Here is a 14805-nt window from a genome sequence, read left to right on the forward strand (position 1 = left end):
GTGGTTATTTTTTTTAGAAGATTACAATTGTTTGGTCATTGTCAACCTTAGGCCATATATGTGATAGTAAAAATAAATTACTATAAATTATTGAGTTACAGTTAAAAAATTTAATTTAAAAAAGGTTAAAAAGACTATATAGAAATTTAATAAATTATTTGGTCATTTTCGCATGAGGTCTCTGCTTTTATATATATATATATATATATTGATGTCACATTTATAATGTATCATTTCTCATCGAAAATCCATACGACAACACTGCACAAATACCTTTATATCTTCTTTTAGCAAGTTGGTGGTGGGAGTGAAAAAAGTAGTGAACCAATCATAATACAAACCCATCCATGATTTTCAGCAGAGAGAGAGAGATACAAGAGAACACTGACTCGAGCATATGTTTAAGATGGAATTGCCATTCCCCCATTGGTCACGTTGAATCGTGTGACATATACCTGTTGAGGAAGAAAGTTGTATTTTATGCCAAGGTTTTCAAAAATCTTTTTTAATTCCAAGACTAGCTCTGATCTTCGACTGTTCTTTTCCCCATAATTTTGATGGTTCATGGTGTGTTGAACACAAAGAGCCATCTTCATCTTGTCTACATTCTCAATCTCCTTCACTATCACAGCATGTTTCGGGCTCCAATGCTTCGGCTTACTTTCAAGGTATCTGCATCCAATAATAACATTTTTCACAGATATAAATCACTCTTGTAAAAACTATGATTATGAACAATAAATACATATTGAAAAGATTAAGCACTCAGCATTCTCAAGGGCCAAATAAACTCAATGAACTTGAATGTCAGCACATGGAAAAATAGGTTGTTGTCATAGTTCAAGCTTCAGAATTTTTCACTTCACTAAATTTTTTTTTATAGAATTTTGGGTTTTTATTTTACTTTATTTTATATTTTGTTCATTTGTAACACATTTTTTATATCCTTTAGCCTAGTTTGTAACTTTTGTGATTTTTTCCCCTTGCTTAGCAAAGCACTCGTGATTGCAGAAAACAATTTGGTGAAGGTAGATGCAATAAATCACTTACGCTTGTATAGCCTTCTTCAGGGCATTAATATCATCAATATGAGTAGACACATCAATGGTGAAGTCAATAAAATCGGCCATGTCCGGACTTCTTCTGAAATTGCTGATTGGTTTCGTAAGAAGAACAGAGTTTGGGTAATATATTTCTCATTATCATACCGTAGGAAGACTGTTGTCAATATATTCATCTCTTCAACAATCATCTGCATAGAAAATAATTAATCATAGTGATAATAATGATATTAAATAGTATTAGTCGTACTTCCATTTTAACAATAAAGTATGCTTTCTAATCATTTTTTTTACCTGTATGCCATCAATCACACAACGATCACCAACGTCAAAAGGGTGCATCACAAACACAAGAATGATGGACTCAAACATGGTTTTGCACATGTTTTGGAACATGAATCCCACAAGCAATAGCTGAGATGTAACTACAAAGATCACCTTAGTTGTGGCCAAACCCATTACCAGAAGGGACACCACAGTTATAATCACAGTCACAATCGCGCTTGCCAGCTTGTGAAGTTGATTGACAGCCGTCTTGGTATCATTCAGGGAATGAGCTAAAGCTTTACATTCAACATAGGCATGGACCTGACAGTGTCAGATGCTTAGCAAAATATTTCAAGAGTAATTTCTTCTGCCTAGCTAGAAAAACAAATGTATAGTAAAAAAAGCAATTAGAATTCATTCATTTTCTTAAAAAGCCATAGTTAATAAATAAAGCTAAATTTGCATTGTAGTGGTTTTAGAGCAAATACTAGATTGAAACATTAAAATCGCGGGTATAACACTAAAACAATAATCCACAAAATATTGTGGCTACTTCTGTAGTACAACTAAGTTTAAATTGAATTGGTCCATCCATGTTCTCTAATGTCTAATCTAATATAGGAGCAGATCGTAATTCGAAGCTATGGTTGTCTTCACTAGGTAAACAAAGGAGCCAGCAGGGCAAGCAAACGCTTATTGATAAATATTATAAATTGGAAAAAGTGTTAACTTGATATATGTCAGGATTATTATTTTGAAGCTTACGACCCAGTTTCTGAATGAAGATTTTGTGATTCTTCCAGTTTCCAATGCTCCTTCAAACAGAGGAAATATAGTGTGAACCTCCTCACTCTTCAAAAACTTTAGTAAATCTTCCTCGTCTATATATCTGTAATAGACAAGAAAAACTGATGAATAAACATGCAAAAAGGAGAATTACTGAATTGTAGCATAAACATTGTAGAACATAATTAATACTTACACAAAGGAAGGGAATTTTTTTTTTTTTTTTTTTCATGTTTTCACAAACAATAATATTAAACTTGGAACATTTCTCTGCCTCTCCAGATCAGCATTCAAACGTCTCTATAGAAGTTATTAGGCAAAAATTCAAAACTGACCCTCTAACTTTTAACTTTTGTCATTTCAGTCCTCTAATTTCAGTTTTGTCATTTCAGTCCTCTAAGTTTTAATTTTTGCCAATGGAGTATTTTGTTAGGTATCAATTACTCCTCCGTTTTTTTTTTTTTTTAATTCGTAACTAAAAGAAAATAAAATAAAAAAAATTGTAAAAAAAAAATGTAAGGGGATCGCCCCTTCCCCTAAAATCATAATTGGTGAACGGAAAATTTCAATAGCCATCATATTTCAACAAATTAACAAACCAGTCTCAAGACGTCGATCTCTCTCTCAAATCCACCATCATATTTCAACAAATCAACCCAATATTTCAACAACCACCAAACCTCAATATTTGAACAAATCAACCCATAACGCACAAACAAACCCCAAAGCAAACACAACACCCTCGCCAATCGACCACCCAGTTAACAGTGAGCATCGGCCATGGGTCACACTCACTGATCGACCACCATCACCATGATTGAGAGAGATCGAGAGAAGAATGGAGAAAGAGATCAAGAGACAAACAGAGAGAAAGAAATGAAATTGATCTGAGAGAGAGAGAGGGGTACTGAGTTGATCTGAGAGAGTAGCAGTAAGGTGTTGGCGGTGGCTCTGACTTTAACTTTAGGTCACCAATCTTCCCTTTCACAATCCAAAATGCTACAAAGAGAGAGAGAGAGAGAGAGCAAAGAACGGGTCACCGATCTTGGCCAAAATTGGGAATTAACCCTGTTTGCTAAATAATATAATTAGTAAGTACTGTTACAAAACTATATTTTTTATTAACATCTCGAGTTTAAAAGACTCGATTTTAGGCCTAAAAATTGAGTCTTTGAAGGTTGATTTTCATGTTCTGATCAAGTCTGACTTAGCACTTTTTCCACGTGGCGTTTGCCTGGAAATCAAATCTTAGAAGAAGCAATAATCGGATTTGGGCATTAATGACCCAAATGGGAATTGGGTTACTGATCTAAAGAGAGTTAACATGATTTTTGTTGATGGGTTTAGAAAACTCTACTCCTTGGAGCAGATTGATTGTGATAGAATAGGAGACCACTCCCCCCCCCCCCCCCTTTGATAACTCCTTGTCTTGCTCTGAAGCTCTTAATCTCTCTAACCCCCCTTCAGATGTTGAAATTCTTTATGCTCTGAATTCTATGAAAGCTTTCAAAGCTCCTGGTCTTGATGGGATTCATGCTAGATTCTTTCAAAGATTTTGGATGGTGGTGGATGACTCGGCGAAGTTTGAAGTTAAGAGAATTTTTCAGAGTAGGAAAATCCCCACTCAGCTTAATAAAACTCTTATTACTTTGATCCCCAAGCAATTGGGTCTTGAAAATATTGGCCACTTTCGACCTATAAGTCTTTGCAACACTATTTACAAGGTTGTGTCTAAAATCCTTGTCCTAAGGATGAAGCATCTCATGCCAAAGCTTGTTTCCCCCTCTCAAACAGCCTTTGTTGCTGGTGGAAGAGGAACTGATAACTTTATAGTGGCCCAGGAATTGCTCTATACTCTAGAAAAGAAGAAAGGTAAAACTGGATATATGATCATTAAGATTGATTTAGAGAAAGCTTATGATCGTATGGAATGGAGCTTTGTGAGGAATGTTCTTTGCAGCCTTGGATTTCAGAATGCCACTATGAAGCTTATTCTTAGCTGCATTTCCTCCACTTCTATCTTCCTTCTGTTTAATGGTGAGCAACTTGAGGAATTTGAACCTTCAAGAGGTATGGAACTTCTTAGTGCTCTTATTAATAAGAAGTGTGATGAGGGAGTCTGGGATAAGGTTAAAGCTTCTAGGAATGGTCCAAGATTTTCCTATATGTTCTTTGCAGATGATCTTTTGTTGTTTGCAAAAGCTAATCCGGAAAATTGTGAGACTATTTCAGATGTTTTGGAGGAATTCTGCTCTCTCTCAGGTCAGAAAATCAGCAAAGTGAAGTCCAAAATCTTCTTCTCTCCGAATGTTTCAGAGGACGATTGTGCTAACATGGCTCAACAACTAGGTATTCACAAAACCAATAACCTAGGGAAGTATTTAGGTTTTCCATTCAAGCACAAAGGCAGATTTAGGAATCAATTTCAGTCAGTGGTTGATAAAGTCCACGCTAAACTGGCTGGTTGGAAGGCTAAATGTCTCTCACCTGCTAGAAGGCTGGTTCTTATTAAGCCTGCTGTCACCCCCATTGCTGAATATACTATGCAGTGTTGCAAGTTACCCACAAAAGTCTGTGATAGAGTTGATAAGCTTACCAGAGATTTTCTTTGGGGTTCCACGGAAGAGAAAAGGAAGCTCCGCTTAGGTAGGTGGGATAAAGTTACTACCCCAACTAGTCATGGAGGTCTTGGCATCTTTCAGATGCAAGCTAGGAACGCAGCCATTCTTGCTAAGCTTTGTTGGAGGATTGCATCGAGCCCGGAGGCTCCTTGGGCTCTTATGCTTACCTCTAAATACCTTACCCCTGCCAGGTTAGGTGAAAAGGGAAGGAAACTGCCTGCCTCATGTACCTGGGCAGCTTGCAAAGTTGGGGGTGTTATCTTCAATAAAGGGTTAAAGTGGTCTATCTCTAATGGGGAAGCCGTGAGTGCCTGGGATGATTTTTGGCTTGCCTCAGGCCCTCTTAGGAAGCTTATACAAGGTCCTCTGTTGGAAGGGGAAGGGAAGAAATCAGCTAAAGAGTTTCTTGCAAATGTGCTTGACTCTTCCTTTGTCTTTCCTGAATCAATTCTCAAGAAAATTCAAGGAGTGCCTCATGCTGCCAATCCCCTCCAAGATGATATTCTCATTTGGGGCTTCTCTAAGGATGGAAGTTTCAATCTTCATACGGTTTAAACCCCTTGAACCTGTCCACTCAAAAATCTTGGGTTTGGAAGGCCAAAACCTCTCCTAGAATCAAATTCTTCCTTTGGCTTTGCTTCCACTCCAGCATCCCTACAAAGGAAGTGCTGGGTTCAAGGGGTTTTAATCTAGACAATACTTGTGATCTGTGTGGAGTTTGTACAGAGTCTATTGCCCATGTTTTGCGTGATTGTAGTGTGGCTAAGGAAGTGTGGAGGAACTTGGGTGTTAATGATACTAGGCATGACTTCTACGGCAACCCATTGGTGGATTGGCTTAAAAAAAATTGTGAATCCCATGAGTTTTTGTCTCAACTGCGTATACCTTGGAAGTATGTGTTTCCCCAAGCTATTTGGCAGATTTGGCTGCATAGGAATTGGTTTATATATAAGACAGGAAGAAAGGAGCACAATATTCATGTGCTAAGCATTAAAAAGGGTGCTGAGTTTTTTGCTCTAGTACCAGACTGCTCTAACAAACCGCCTAGAATGCAAGTTCAGATTAGTTGGAAGAAGCCTTTGACAGGTTGGACGAAGCTTAATACTGATGGTGCTGTCTTTGGTAACCCGATTCAGGCAGGGGGAGAAGGTGTGCTGCGGGACAGAAATGGTGATTGGGTGGCTGGTTTTGTAAGGAAACTTGGGAGTATGTCTTGTGTTTTGGCTGAGCTTTGGGCCCTCAAAGATGGCCTCCTACTTGCTCAGCAATTAGATATTGTTAATGTTAATATAGAGCTAGATGCTGACTTGCTTGTGCACTTGCTTAATAACCCCTCATCTAATAATCTCATGCTAGAACCCCTTTTGAATGACTGCAGGAACCTGATCAACACCTTCCCTAGCTGCACAGTGACCCATATCTTGAGGGAAGCTAATAGGTGTGCTAACAAGCTTGTTAACATGGGAGCAACACAATCTGATGTTTTTCTTTTGTTGTATGAACCACCGCCTATGGTGGTTGATTTGCTAGCTTTTGATAAAGCTGAGCTCTTTTGTAACGTGATGGCTGTTGCTTAGTTTAATATTATCAGCTTGATTAACCAAAAAAAAAAAAGATGTTAAAAATAAAGAACAAAATAATCAACATAGTTTCACAAATTTAGCCATATTGCATTTCAATCATACAATGATAGTACATTTTCCATGGAGTGAATTAAAACCCTATATGTGGTGTGAATATATTGATTGAAGACTGCTCAGCCATTCATAGTGGGCTGGCTCTCTTTATTTTTGTTTCTTTGGCTCAACAAAAGTGACTTGGCTTTCACTTGTAAAAAGTAGGCAACCATAGGGGAAGAGGACCAGTGGTCAGTGGTCAGTGGTCAGTGGTCAGTACCGACCACTGGAGCAAGATCTACACGCTGGGGACAAAAGATACTGTTAAATTGTTAAAGGGTAGCTGTGAATGCATTGCAAAGGACAATCTCCTTTACTCAAGCATTTGAAAAATATTGCTAGCTAGCACAACTTTGACAGAATGACAGAGGTACTAAAAAACAAAAGAAAATACATTACTTTTCAACCCAGCATTCTTTCTTTTCTTTTCTTTTTTTTTTCCTTATTGTTAGAAGAACCAACCCGTGTGACTTTTTTTCCTGAGTGTGTAAGAGCAACCATATCAACTTGTATAAAAGATTCTATCTATTTTACACAAAAAACTTACTTTTAAGATTTTACACATTTACTATTATAAAACATCCACATCAGTTCATCTATCCTACCACCTCTATTAATTAAATAATCATTTTCCTCACTTTTTTATTATTTTTCTCAACTACCAGACTATATACGCGCGCCTCTTCATTTCTGATTCATTTCTCTCTCTCTCTCTCCTTCTCTTCATTTTTGATTCGCTCTCTCTCCTTCTCTTCATTTCTCTTTCACTCTCTCTCTCTCTCTCTCTCTCTCTCTCTCTCTCTCTCTACCCATTTCAGATCAACTCTCCCTCTCGATCAACTCTCTGATCCGCCCCGATCCACTCGCTCTGAGCTCCGATCCACTCCGATACGCTCTGATCTACTCGCTCCGAGCTCTGATCCACTCTGATACGCTCCGATCTACTCTCCCTAGCTCCAATCCGAGCTCCGATCTACTCTCCCTAGCTCTAATCCGCTCCGATCCACAAGCTCCGAGCTCCGATCTGAGCTCCGATCCAGTCAAGCACCGATCAAGCTCCAATCAAGCACCGATTTGTGTTTGTGTATCTATGTTTTTTTTTTTTTTTGAGCAAGTGTGTCTGTGTTGATTTTCTGTGTGAATCTGTTTGTGTTTGTGTGCATTTGAGAAAAAAGAAGAGGATGAGGAGTTGAGTTTTAGCTAGGTTTGTTGAGCACGGAAATCAGAGAGAAAAAAAGGAGCGAACGGAAATGATAAAATAATGGGATAACGAGCTACAGTAACCATGTTAATATACACGATTACTGTAGCTCGGGAATGGATTTACAAAATTTTAGACATTTTTAAACCCACTGATGTGGGTGTTTTTTTGCTCAAAATGTGTAAAATTAGTAGTTATGTTTATTTTAGAAACTTTTACATCCACTGATGTGGATGCTCTAACACTATTTTGGAACAATTTATTTAATTGCTCTCAGGCTAACACCCCACACCACAGTTGCTAAGGAATTAAGGGAAAAAAAATTTCAAGTGGAATATAAGGAGCCACAATGTACTGCTAGTGGGGAACTTGAACCCATGCCCCATGCCCGAAGGCATGTTATTGTTGGCCCAAGCTCAACCCTTCCAGCTAGTGCATTGAATAAATAAATCGTTTTCCTCAAAAGACCAAAATATAAATCCATGTTCGGGTTGGGGGGCACAAATGTGAGGCTCACATGCTGACACCGGATTCACACCCCTTACTGACATGAGTCCATGACCAGAGACCACCACCAATGAAATATCCTATCAAATTCTTGTTGAGAAAGTCCAAAATCGGTATTAATTTTTTCAATTTTATTATCTTAATGAAAACCAGTACTAGAGCAGGTTGGGTGTACAAGAAGCCCCTACAGAGTACTCTGGCAGAGAATTTAAAAGAGGTGTAGGGAGGGACCATATGGTTGGAGTGGAGGTAGATTTGAATCTTACCTAGTCAAGGAATAACATTACTTAAATAAAAGAATGTCCTATAGCAATCACTTTCTTCTTTCTTGGGGCCATGTAGTAATATGAGTAACGTGTGTTACGTGTCCTTAATGTGTCAATGAGCGATCACTCCCTCAGTCCCTCTACTCATCATTAAAAAAAAAAAAAAAAAAAGAGCAATCACCACCTTTGCATATTTGTCAGATGAGAATCACGAGAACCACAAGTGGGGATGGACAGGTAATGAGTAATATGATGTGTATGCAATAGCACGATCAACCACCAGCGTGTAATGAACGATAGCTATATAAAAATAAAATAAAAAATGAGAGAGAAGAAAAAGAAGCATGATGGCTAGAGAAAGGTTGGGGTCCAGTGGTTTCCTAGGCATCAAACAACATCAACAAAGGAACTTCTACCCAAATTATGATACTCAATTTCACTTGAAGACAAGAGAGTCCATTTCATGATTCAGATTAATATTAATAATGAAAAACTACCCAAAATATGATATTTGGAAAATCATTTTGTGGTTTGGATTTTATTATTTGGGCGACAAAAAGTATACTCAAACTCAAGAGATTGGGACACTAAAAATTTTCTATATAAAAAAAATTGATAACTAGAGAGTGAGAAAGCTCACTTGGCTTCAGACTTTGCAACGTTCTTGAATACTCTTTGAGCACAATTCCTAGCCTCCCATTCACTATTAATCTCAGACTCAGCCTTGCCAAAATCATCAACAGTCCTTGAAATAGTAGACAAACCCGAGGACCTCACATAACTCACCAATTTCTTCACACTCCAAGCCGATGGCCTAGCCTCCGAGCTAAGCTTCCTCAGTCTCTCCATATCAATCCTCCTCGACCCATACTTCGTCGACCTTGTGAATGGATACGTATTATCCCTCAGCCTCGCCGGCATTGTCTTCGACGCCTGTAATCTTTGACGAGGCAAGTCCCTCTCTTCCTCATCCAATGGAGACCCAGATAGAGTTTCCAATATATAGTGATTAAACACACTTTCTTTCATTCGATCAAAGAACGTAGCAACATGAAAAGATGAAGCAAGGACTTTTACAAACACTATCTTTAACAACCATATTGTTGCGGCTATGAGAACCGCTATAAGAGCTCGAAACACCCTCATGAGGAACTTGTTTTGTTTGTGAACTTTAGGGAGCATGATCGTCCATGCTACCAAGACAAGGCCAAGCCAAACACAGTTTTGGAAACTCTTACGCAAACCATAGACAAAGTATAGTACTTTTTCTCTAAGCATGAAGTTTCTTTCAATAAGAAATACAAGAAACCCCACTACCCAACCAGAGAAAAGGCGACCACAGAAAACCACCATGACCATTAAGCACCATTTCCATATCTCTAAACCCCACTTTTTCTCATATTTAAGAGAAGGTTGTGTGAGAGAACATACCAAACAAGTCATTATAATGAGAAACAATGTCCATTCAATCACAGCTCTCTTATTTATCTTCCTTTTCCTTTTCTTTCTGTACTTGCCTTGTGCTTCATCTTCTTCTTCGTTTTCTTCATCGTTTTCATACCACTCTTCGTCATCGTCATCTGTGGACGACGTGTCGTCGTGGGGGTCTAAGTATTGGAGTTCTTCGGATTCTTGGATTGTTCTTGGTGAAAGAGGATAGCTGATCTCTTCAAAACGTGATCTTGGTTTGGAAAAGTTTAAGCGCTTAAGTGTTTTGGTTCTTGTTGTGGGTTGGGACAGCGGATCATCATTGGAGTCTTTCTGGGGTGATTGTTTGAGCTTGGGATCTGGGTGTTCTATATTGAGGACTACATGGTCTGTGTTGCATTTTTGGACCTCCATGACTGAGTAAGTACTCTCTCCTCCTTGATTATCAAAAACAGTACTCTCTCCTCCGAGAGAACGAGTGAGAGTGATGTGTGTGGATGACGGTTTGTATTTTTTTTTTATATATAGTTAAGTAAGGAAAATTATTAAAGGCAAGGCAATAAGAAGCACAAAAGAACAAACGAAACGTAAAAGGTGGAGCCTATATTTTGTCCTTCTTAAGCCTTTATGTTTTCCAGATACTTCACCAATGTCAATACACAATTCCCACGTGCTTTGCTTTTTGATCAATACTTTGTATAAATTACGCACCTTTAGTGCTTTAAGGAGATATTAACGGTGAAAGAAAAATCAATCTAGGTTAACGTAGAGTGAGATAATCTATATATATATATATATATATATATATATATATATATATATATTTATATATAGATAGATGAATTCAAGTTACACTTGGTGTAATTCTTTAGAATTACACATTTCTCTCTTCTCCATTGCTCATCCACCTTCATTTTCATAGGTTCCACCTCTACAATATAAGGCTTATAATTTTTATTTTTATCCTAAATTATTGTTGAATTCCTTCAGTTAGAAAGTATGTTGAGTGAAGGGGATAAAAAATAGAAGATGAATATTCCCATAAAACTTGAAGGGACGGAGATCATGAAGACGGTTAAAACTTGAAGGGACGCGACTGTGACGGTTAACTGTTGCTGAGTATCCGTCATGTATGAATTAATGGTAAATTCCAGGTGGCATGTCATTTGATATGCTTCAGATAAACTTTTGCTTTATCCCCACGCAAACGTGCACACTTGGACTTCTTGCGACACACGTTTGAGAAGACTCCTATATGGAAAGGAACTTGAGAAGGAAGTTGTATCCTAAAAGAAAGGTAATTCCACCCAATATAAATACCCCAGAAACCCTAGATTTGAAGGTACGCATAATATTTTTAACTCTGGCACTCTAGAGTTAAAGGCACAAGATTCTAACTTGACCTTCGGAGGGTTTTTGGCCGGCACCACACCGGTGCCCTCTTTTAGGTCCATTATTTTCTTTTTGCAGATATAGCTTTGGTTGGAGGAGCGCTTGCAACTCACTGGTGATATTTTCGGCATCATCAGTTGGCGCCGTCTGTGGGGAATGGAGGAAGAAAATTTTCTGATTATTTTAGCCTCGCTCTATTCCTGAGACAAAGAGTTGCATGGCACTCACCCGATCGATGGCAACGAACAACAATCAAGGCGACGAACCGCGCACCACCGCTCTGGAGAGGCAGGTCCAAACGCTTGCGGCGGCGGTTGAGCGCCTCACTAAGCAGAATCATGATTTGGAAGAACAGTTGCGGCAAAGGACCGCACACCCGAGTGCACCATAGGAAGACCAAGAGGGCGCTAGTCCGGAAGGAAGGAACGCGGAAAGACCTGAGGGCAGCAACGCTCCGACTAGACCTGAGCGACAAGAAACCAATCAACCACTTGCCTTAGACGCTGTGCCAACTCACATAGCCACCGAAATGCAGGAGATGAGGGAACGCATGGACGTGATGATGAACGCCCTTAGAGGACGGGTATCCAGCAACTTGGACGACCTAGTCCATAGAACGGATTCACCATTCACAGCGTTGGTGAATTCATGCCCCGTTCCTGCAAAGTTTCGCATGCCCCATGTGGAAAACTATGACGGATCCAAAGACCCGTTGGATCACCTGGAGTCTTTCAGAACCCTAATGCATCTTCAGGGTGTACCGGACGAAATCATGTGCAGGGCTTTCCTCACCACCTTGAAAGGGCCTGCAAGGGATTGGTACAGTAGGTTGACGCCTAATTCCATCGGCACTTTTAAGGAACTAGGCGCACAGTTTGTATCGCATTTTATTGGAATTCATCAACACAAGAGGTCTATTGCATGTATACTAGGTATTAAGCAATGCGAAGACGAGACATTGAGGTCTTATATAGCCCGCTTCAACAAGGAATCCCTCTCGATTGACGAGGCAGATGACAAGATACTTGTGGCAGCATTCACGAACGGGTTACGAGAGGGTAAGTTCTTATTTTCTCTCTGCAAGAATGACCCAAAGACTATGTCCGATGTATATTACAGGGCGACGAAGTATATGAACGCGGAGGATGCTTTGCTGGCAAGAGACGACTATAAGCCAAGGAAAAGGGAAAGACAGGAAGATATGAAACCAGATAATGGTCGAAAAATGGCGAAAACCAGAGATCGGCGAGAAGACCGGAGATCCAAACCACCTTCGGGGAGGTTTACAAGTTTCACCCCCCTCACAGCCCCAATCGACCAAGTGTTAATGCAAATCAAAGATGAAGGAAGCTTGACGTTCCCGGGCAAGCTGAAGGGAGATCCAAACAAGAGGCCAAGAGATAGATATTTCCGTTTTCATCGTGACCACGGCCATGATACAACGGACTGTTATGACCTGAAGCAACAGATCGAAGCCCTTATCAGAAAAGGAAGGTTGCAGAGGTTCGTGAGGAAGGAGAGAACGGATTAAACCCAGGAGCAGAATCCTAGACGGGAAAATGAACGTCCCAGACCACCGGTAGCAGACATACGGATGATAATAGGGGGCAGTACTTCAACGGTGTCGTCCAAAAAGGCCAGAAAGACCTATTTATGGACGGTACAAAGTGTCCAGTCGACGGACTCTTCACTAGAAAGAATACGACGGAACGACTCCAGCATTGAGTTTTCTGAAGAAGAGGCACGGTGCCTTCACCACCCCCATGACGACGCACTTGTGGTTAGTATACAAGTAGGAGACTTCAACGTCCACCGAGTTCTGGTGGACAAGGGAGCTCAGCAGACATCCTTTACTACCCTGCATTCCAGCAGATGGGGATTGCAAAAGAGCGCTTGATCCCGGCATGCACGCCCCTCGTTGGCTTTGGAGGAACCCGGGTCCATCCTTTAGGATCCGTCACATTGGCGGTGACAGCAGGAGATTACCCACAACAAATAACCAAGGATGTTTCCTTTCTAGTGGTTGAATGCTCTTCGGCCTATAATGCCATACTCGGACGACCCACTCTCAGCGCATGGAAAGCCATCACTTCTACCTACCATCTGATGATTAAGTTTCCCACTGAACATGGAGTTGGAGAGCTGCGCGGAAACCAGGTGACTGCACGTGAATGTTACGTGGCCATGATGGAGATGGATGACCATGTACAGGCAATGAACATCGAAGAACAGAGAACAGTGGCAGAGCCCGTGGAGAAATTGGACGAGGTACAACTAGATGATTCGAGGCCCGACCGAACCACCAGGATAGGAACCTCGGTCGACCAAACAGTTCGACATGCCCTCCTACTGTTCCTCAAAGAAAACCAAGACGTGTTTGCATGGAGCCATGACGACATGCCGGGAATAGATCCGGCAGTCATAGTCCATAAATTGAACGTGTCACCTTCGTTCTCTCCAGTTCGGCAAAAGAAGCGCGTGTTCGCCCCCGAAAGGGATCGAGCAGCAGCAGAGGAAGTGCAGAAGTTACGGGAAGCAAACTTCATACGAGAGGTGTACTACCCAGATTGGCTGGCAAATGTGGTAATGGTCAAGAAATCAAATGGGAAGTGGAGAATGTGTGTTGACTTCACGGATTTGAACAGAGCATGCCCTAAAGATAGTTACCCACTCCCACGTATTGACACCTTAGTGGACTCCACCGCGAGACATGAATTGATGAGCTTCATGGACGCCTTCTCGGGGTATAATCAAATCAAATTAGATAAAAGGTGATCAAGAGAAAACATCATTTGTGACAAGCCAGGGGCTTTTCTGCTACAAGGTGATGCCGTTCGGGCTCAAGAATGCGGGAGCCACGTATCAACGATTAATGAACAAAATGTTCGCGCACCAAATTGGCAGAAATGTCCAGGTCTGTGGATGATATGTTGGTGAAAAGCGCAAAGGTGTCCGATCATCTGAGGGACCTCCAGGAAACATTCGACACTCTAAGGACGTACAGAATGAAGCTGAATCCAAGCAAATGCACATTCGGAGTTACTGCTGGGAAATTCTTAGGATTCATGGTATCCTAACAGGGCATTGAAGTCAACCCAGAGAAAGTGAAAGCAATTATGGAGCTCTCTCCTCCGAGGACGGTGAAGGAAGTGCAAAGCTTGACAGGGAAGATAGCTGCCCTAAACAGGTTCGTATCAAGAGCAACAGACAAGTGTCTTCCCTTCTTCAGAACATTAAGGAGATCTTTCGAGTGGACAGACGAATGCCAAAGGGCATTTGAAGAGTTAAAAGCATATCTCTCTGCCCCACCATTGCTTAGTCCGTCCACGCCGGGGGAGGAGTTGTTCCTGTACCTTGCCGTCTCATCAGCAGCAGTAAGTGCAGCCCTCATCAAAGAGGAAGGAAAGGTACAAAAGCCCGTGTACTTTGTAAGCCGGGCGCTAAGAGGCGCAAAGGAAAAATACCCACGAATAGAGAAACTCGCCTTTGCACTCGTGACTGCAGCTCGAAAACTGAAGCCCTATTTTCAAACACATACGATTATAGTCCTGACGGATCAGCCTTTGAGGAGAGCGATGAACAATCCTGAAGCTGCCGGAC

At 40.7% G+C, this 14805-nt stretch overlaps 1 pseudogene; it reads right to left on the bottom strand.

The window, feature by feature from the left end:
* Positions 1-245: 245 nt before the first annotated feature.
* LOC142614566 (mechanosensitive ion channel protein 10-like) lies at positions 246-10330 on the bottom strand (annotated as a pseudogene).
* Between the last annotated feature and the right edge of the window lie 4475 nt (positions 10331-14805).

Source organism: Castanea sativa, chromosome 11 (genome assembly GCF_040712315.1).
Source record: "Castanea sativa cultivar Marrone di Chiusa Pesio chromosome 11, ASM4071231v1".
Classification (NCBI taxonomy): Eukaryota; Viridiplantae; Streptophyta; class Magnoliopsida; order Fagales; family Fagaceae; genus Castanea; species Castanea sativa.